Below are 7,204 nucleotides of genomic sequence, written 5' to 3' on the forward strand. Positions count from 1 at the left end.
TCCTCTAAGTGTTGGTCCAAACTAGAGCCCTTTGCAGCGCCCCCTCGAGGAAATTTGAGGTCTGGTTTTAGTTGTATGGATTGCTTATCCGTTGTGCCCTGAGAATGAGATATGTGCAGCTCCTATCGGGATTTGTCGGCACAGTCGGGTGGTCTTGCTGGTCTTCTTTTACCATTGCCGGAATGTCTTATAACCGGGATTCTGAGACTGATTGGGTCTTCCCGGGAGAAGGAATATCCTTCATTGGTCGTGAGAGCTTATAATGGGCTAAGTTGGGACACCCCTGCAAGGTATAAACTTTCGAGAGTCGTGCCCGCGGTTATGTGGCAGATGGGAATTTGTTAATATCCGGTTGTAGAGAAGTTAACACCAGATTTGAATTAAAACGCATCAACCGCGTGTGTAGCCATGATGGTCTCTTTTCGGCGGAGTCCGGAAAGTGAACACGGTCTTTGTGTTATGATTGTGCGTACGTAGTTTCAGGATCACTTCTTGATCACTTCTAGCTTCTCGACCATTCCATTGCTTCTCTTCTCGCTCTTATTTGCGTATGTTAGCCACCATATATGCTTAGTTGCTGCTGCAACCTCAACACTTATCCTTTCCATTACCATTAAGCTCTGCTAGTCTTGATACCCATGGTAATGGGATTGCTGAGTCCTCGTGGCTCACAGATTACTACAACAACAGTTGCAGCTACAGGTAATGCGATGATCATGACGCGAGAGCAATGCTTGCTTGTTTTGGAGATCTTCTTCTGCTTCTTCTTTGATCAGGGGATTGGTTCCAGGTCGGCAGCCTGGGCTAGCAGGGTGGATGTCGTCTGAGTTACTATTTGTGTTTCATCCATAGTCGGATGTTGATCTTATGTATGATGTATTGATGTATTTTAGCGGCATTTGTATGCCTTGTATGTATCCCCATCTATTATGTAATGTTGATGTAATGATATTCACCTTGCAAAAGCGTATCAATATGCGGTTCTATCCTTGGTGGGACCTTCGAGTCTCTTTAGGATAGTATCACATATTGGGCGTGATAGCAGTACGGTTGTATAGATTCATTGTCAAGCCCAATATGCGACCCTATCCTAAAGGAAATCAAAGGTCCCACCAAAGATAGAAGCGCATATTGGAGACGCTTTTGCAAGGTGGATATCATTACATCGTACCATTACATAATAGTTGGGGATACATACCATAGGAATACGATGCCACATGAATACAACAACATCATACACAAGAGCAACATCCGACTACAGATGAAACACAAACAGAAACTCAAACGACATCCACCCTGCTAACCCGGGATGTCGACCAGGAACCTATCATCTGAACGACGAAGCAGAAGAAGAACTCAAGACAAGCAAGCATCGCTCTCATGTCATGATCATCGCATTACATGTACCTGCAACTGACAACTCTATAAGAGGGGCTGAGCAAAGCGGTGACATAGCCAAACAACGGTTTGTTAGGAAGGGTGAAAAAGGTTAGAGGCTGACATGGCAATTCGGGAGGCTTGATAAATAAGTGGTAGGAAGCGTGACATAGCTATAGCATCGAGACAACTAGCATAGCAATGATAAGAGTGAGATCCAAGGTGACGGTCATCTTGCCTGAAATCCTGCTAGGAAGAAGATCGAGTCCATGAAGAAGATGAGCGGCGTAGACAAACCAACCATAGTCGAACGAATCCTGACGATCGCAACGACACATGAACTATCGAGAAGAAGCACATCCGAAAAGAAGCAAACAACATGGTAAACACACAAGCATGAACAAGACATGATGCACAATCAAGTATGATACATGACAAGATTAAATGTTGGTTAACATGGCAAGAGTTGAAACATAATAAATCTACCTATCTAGACAAGTTTAAATGAGGCCGGAACAACAAACAAGAATTCCGAAAAATCCACATGTGCAATTTATGAATTTGGTACTGTTCTGCCTATAACACAATTTTAAAATTGTTAAACAGCAAAATAAAATGCACCAAGTTGATCTATGCATTTTTCTACCCCATTTACATATAAAGTTTATTAAATTCAAAGCTACGGTTATTAAGTTATGAAATAAACAATTTTAACATGTCATTTAGGAAATTAAAGCCAACAACAATTTTAAATATTTTAACATGGATAAAACTTGGAGATTACGAAAGTACAGGAAAATCTGAGCATTTTACATATATGACATGATCTATTTGGATGCATGGATATTTAGTTATTCACAATTCAAAATGATGGCATTTATGTGAATATGCAGAAAATAATAAATGCTAAATCACATGGGACAGGAAAACAAACATACACGGGCCAGAAGCATTAGAGTGCAGCGGCCCAGAATGGATTTGGGCCCAAGTGGCCAGGTGTGTGTGTGGACGAGCTAGGACAGAGACACATCAATAAAACAAAACAACAAAAAAGGGACGTCGATAACAGCCGAATGTTTGGTCTGGGGAGCGAACAGCCTGTCGGCACGAACGCCTTATCAGACAGGCCCAATACTAGCTTCCTGGCCCAAACAAAAATCCCTTTGCACTAAAAGTATAGAGAAAAACGTAGACACATGTAAAACTAGTAGAGCGAAAAACTGTGCAATACAGAAAATTCAGAAAATGATACTACATTAGGATTTACAATGAGTGATTAGTTGCCAATTTACAATGAGTGATTAGTTGCCAACTGAGATATAATAAAATGGCTACGTCCAGTATGTTACAAAAATAAAACATGCATGATAATAAAGAAAAATTAGTACAAAATTGTGATGATGAATATGAACAAAGGAAAAAATGTTACACATGGCAACCTTTACAAATCTTATTCTCTAAAAAAATACATGGCAAGTTTGGATTTCCCATTGTACATGGAAAAAAATTGTGTATTAAAAACTAAATGAAAAAACCAACAGAAAGTTGCCATGATCTTATGATAGAAATGCATAGGCTATAATCTCATGGGATGATCCATAGAATAAAATGTAGACTACAAAATGCCATGATCCATACACCAAAATTTCCGTGATGCATAGACTATATTTGCCACTGTCCTGTGCAAAAGAAATATGTGATGTTGCAAAAAGAAAGAAAAATTGGTCATGGTGCATATAGTTAAAATTGCCACAATCATAACCAAAATCATGTTAATTTGTATGTATTTGACATGGCAAAAAAAGTAAAACCAGCCATGTTAATAAAGGTCAAATAAAAAGTAAAACTTGCCATGGCAATAAAAGTTAAAAATTGCAATGGGAATTTAAGTAAATTTGACATGTTAATAAAGGTAAATTAGCCATGTCAATTAAAACGTAAAACTTGCCATGGCAATAAAAGTTAAAAATTGCCATGGGAATTTAGGTAAATTTTCAATGTTAATAAAGGTAAATTACCATGGCAAATAAAAAATAAAACTTGCCATGGCAATAAAAGATAAATATTGCCATGGGGATATAGGTAAATTTGCCATGTTAATAAAAAAATCTCGTGCACCGCAAACTACATTTGCCATGAACTTAGGTTGCCATCTATCATTAGAAACTAATTATTTTACCATTGTTAATAAAGAAAGATAATTTCCCATGATGTATAAACTAAAAATGACATGCTCCATGAAATTAATATGCCATGATCTCATAGAAAGTAATTGTTTCCATGTGGAAGAGAAAAGAAAAAAAAGGTATATGAATTATAGACATTTATCACAGCAATTTTCAGAGATATATAAACTAAAAGACTTATGTTTACATGGCAAGTATATACAATATAGTGGATTGACATGGCAAGAATGATATGTAAAACTTAAAAGAATGAAAAACAATTTGCCATGGTCCACATAGTAAGTTAGTGAAATAGAAAATAATATGTAATTGAAGAAAGTGGGTGGCAAACTATTTGAACGATGGCAAGTTTGCCATGTTTTAGAAACTTTCAGAATTTGTCATGATTTAGTGATCGTTTTGTCATGGCAATTTAAGAGATGTCTAAAAACATGGCAACTTTATGCATGGGACTTGAGTGGAACTTGCCATGTCAAATCTTTAAAGAAAATGTCATTTACATAAAACATCACAAAATGGTAAGATAAAAATAATTTTGCCATTGTACATGAATTAAACTTGCCATGATCCAACTAATTTTGCCATAGTCCATATAGTAATTTTGCAAATGTTAGAGAAAATAAAAAATACATTCAAAGAAAATGGTGGCAAAACTAGTTGAAGGATGGCAAGTTTTCCATGTTTTAGACACTTTTAGAATTTGCCATGTTTTTGTGATCGTTTGACATGGCAAATTTGGAGATGTCTAAAAACATGGCAAATTTAGACATGGGACTTGAGTTAAATTTGCCATGTGAAATCTTTAAAGAAGAAATGTCATATATGTAAATTTTGCAAATGATAAGACAAAATTTTCCATGCTATTTGAATTAAACTTGCCATGATCCATTAACTAAGTTTGCCATGGTTCGTATAGTAAGTTTGTGATGTTAGAGAAATTTGAAAAATACATTTTGAGAAAAAATGGTGGCAAACTATTTGAAGGACGACAAGTTTGCCACATTTTAGAAAACTTTCACATATTGCCATGTTTTAGAAACTTTCAGAAATGACCCCCCACATTGATGAAATGATGACAAATTGTTACTAAAATGCAATTATCACATCATTGCCATATAACCGTATGACGCATAGTTACTAAAAAAGCCTACATTTGCCATATGATCATTAGAAACAAATAATCTGAGTTGGGCCATGATGTTAGGGCCAAAACTATCAAAAATAATGGCATGTGAATGAACTAACAATTTCTAAAAGTTGCCATGGCGTGAGAATTCGTAATGATCTAAGAAATTGCCATGTTATGCTAAACATCGTGATTAGAAATTGCCATGTATTATAGGATCAAATAATGTTAAAATTCTGTACGACTGGCATGTCAAATTTAGTAACTAAACAAATCACGGGAAAAATGTCTGCTACTCAGATTTTAGTGTAGCATGGCAAACTTAAAGGATGTTTCATGAGGACATGGAAAATTATGTTCAAAACATTCTGCACCATGGCAAAATTGCTCACCAGCTGATGGTGAGCATGACGCGCTGAAGAGTTGAAGCGTCGTTGGCGCTGACGGTGAGCACGACGGACCCGGTTGTGATGATGGAGCCTTAACACGAGATGAGGCAGTAGACCGTGCTGGACATGAGCACGGCCCGCAGGGGCCCTCCGGGCTTAGCAGAAGGGGAGCAGCGGCGCATCGACCTGCCAGATCCCCCTCGCCCCGCGGTACAACGCGAGCTGGCTGAGCTTGATGAGCACCTCTCCACTGCGCTCCCTTCTGAGGATGGATGCCGTCGGCGAGGACTCCATCACGCCGCCCCTACCGCGGGTGCATCCATGGAGATGTCCCAGGGAACTCATCACCGGGCCCCCACCTCCGCTCTCCATCGGAATCTGCGGAATCGCTACTCTCCACCGCAGTGCATGCAAGTAATTACCGGACTCGCGGCTCCCTCCCCCAAGCCCCCAAGCCACGAAGCCGGCGAGGACAACGGAGCCCGCCCCGTCCCGCCGCATGAGTCGTGACGCCCCTGATGTTGGGGGTCAGTGGAGCTCCCCCATGCCGCACTCAACTTCGTCTCCTCCGCTGACCACCTCGGGCACCTCACCGACAGCCACCTCATCACCTGCGCAAGAGACGGGGAGGCTCCGGGTGGTGCCGCGTGTACCGGGCTTCACGGTCGCCATGCACGGACCTGTGGGAGAGATGGGGAGGAAGGTCAGGGACTAGATGGGGATGAGGAGAAGGAAGGAGAGGCATGCGGAGCACAGGGCGGCTCACCAGCGCGTCCAGCTGCCGGAGTAGGCGGCCAGAGGTGGGAGAGAGAAGTGGGTGAGTGGGGAAGGAGGGGACTGGATAGGATCAATAGGATTGCGTTCGGGCCGATTGACTTTTTCATCGAACGAGCTTCTGGTTGACGTTTCTCCCTCCAGTGCTTCGAGACTGGTGCAACTAATCCAGTGGTAGGAAACAAGTTCGGGACGAGAGCAAAAAATATGATACGTCCGGGACTTTATGATTCTGCGAGAAAAGGGAGAACCTAAGCCCCCAAGCCCCCAAGCCACGAAGCCGGCGAGGACAACGGAGCCCGCCCCGTCCCGCCGCATGAGTCGTGACGCCCCTGATGTTGGGGGTCAGTGGAGCTCCCCCATGCCGCACTCAACTTTGTCTCCTCCGCTGACCACCTCGAGCACCTCACCGACAGCCGCCTCATCACCTGCGCAAGAGACGGGGAGGCTCCGGGTGGTGCCGCGTGTACCGGGCTTCACGGTCGCCATGCACGGACCTGTGGGAGAGAGATGGGGAGGAAGGTCAGGGACTAGATGGGGATGAGGAGAAGGAAGGAGAGGCATGTGGAGCACAGGGCGGCTCACCAGCGTGACCAGCTGCCGGAGTAGGCGGCCAGAGGTGGGAGAGAGAAGTGGGTGAGTGGGGAAGGAGGGGACTGGATAGGATCAATAGGATTGCGTTCGGGCCGATTGACTTTTTCATCGAACGAGCTTCTGGTTGACGTTTCTCCCTCCAGTGCTTCGAGACTGGTGCAACTAATCCAGTGGTAGGAAACAAGTTCGGGACGAGAGCAAAAAATATGATACGTCCGGGACTTTATGATTCTGCGAAAAAAGGGAGAACCTAAGATCGAACCCAAGACCTGCTGGATCGATGCATACTCTAAAGACCACTGGGATAGCAATGTGTTGGTGATAAAAGAGGGGCTAGGCCCGACATAAATAAGAACAAGGGCTTGATAAAATAACATAAACAAGATGAAAAATAAACAGGGGCACCTGGGATTTGATCTCGAGATCCCTCGGATACATGCATGCGCTGTTAACCAGATGGGCTACAACTCTGCTAAGAAATGCCTTGCGCTCAAAATGAACTATGCTTTGGTGTTGATCCGATGAAACTGAAAACGGAATCAGAGATGGCTCGCTCTGTGGCCGTGGCTGGACGCAAACGAGCAGCAGAACTTGCTGATGCAGCAAGGGTGAGTGTGCAAGTGGAATAACTGAAACAACAACAACAAAAATGAAAAGGGAGGGAGCTTGGTTTGAACCGAGGACCTCACGGATGGATGCATCACTACTGAACACTGCGCTAGCTGCTTGTTACTGGAGGAAAAGGGCCATGACTCGTT

At 42.7% G+C, this 7,204-nt stretch overlaps 1 long non-coding RNA gene across 2 annotated transcripts; it reads right to left on the reverse strand.

Annotated features, from left to right (window-relative positions):
- Positions 1-1,403: 1,403 nt before the first annotated feature.
- On the reverse strand, positions 1,404-6,660 carry LOC119295887. Of its 2 annotated transcripts, XR_005144449.1 has the most exons (4): positions 6,438-6,660; positions 5,845-6,349; positions 5,082-5,758; positions 1,404-1,694 (listed from the first exon to the last, which is right to left on the reverse strand). It is a non-coding gene; the product is annotated as an uncharacterized LOC119295887 (long non-coding RNA). The 2 variants fall into 2 exon arrangements; XR_005144450.1 differs by lacking the exon at positions 1,404-1,694 and having other exon boundaries at positions 4,112-5,758.
- Between the last annotated feature and the right edge of the window lie 544 nt (positions 6,661-7,204).

This window comes from Triticum dicoccoides, chromosome 4B (genome assembly GCF_002162155.2).
Source record: "Triticum dicoccoides isolate Atlit2015 ecotype Zavitan chromosome 4B, WEW_v2.0, whole genome shotgun sequence".
In the NCBI taxonomy this organism is placed as follows: domain Eukaryota; kingdom Viridiplantae; phylum Streptophyta; class Magnoliopsida; order Poales; family Poaceae; genus Triticum; species Triticum dicoccoides.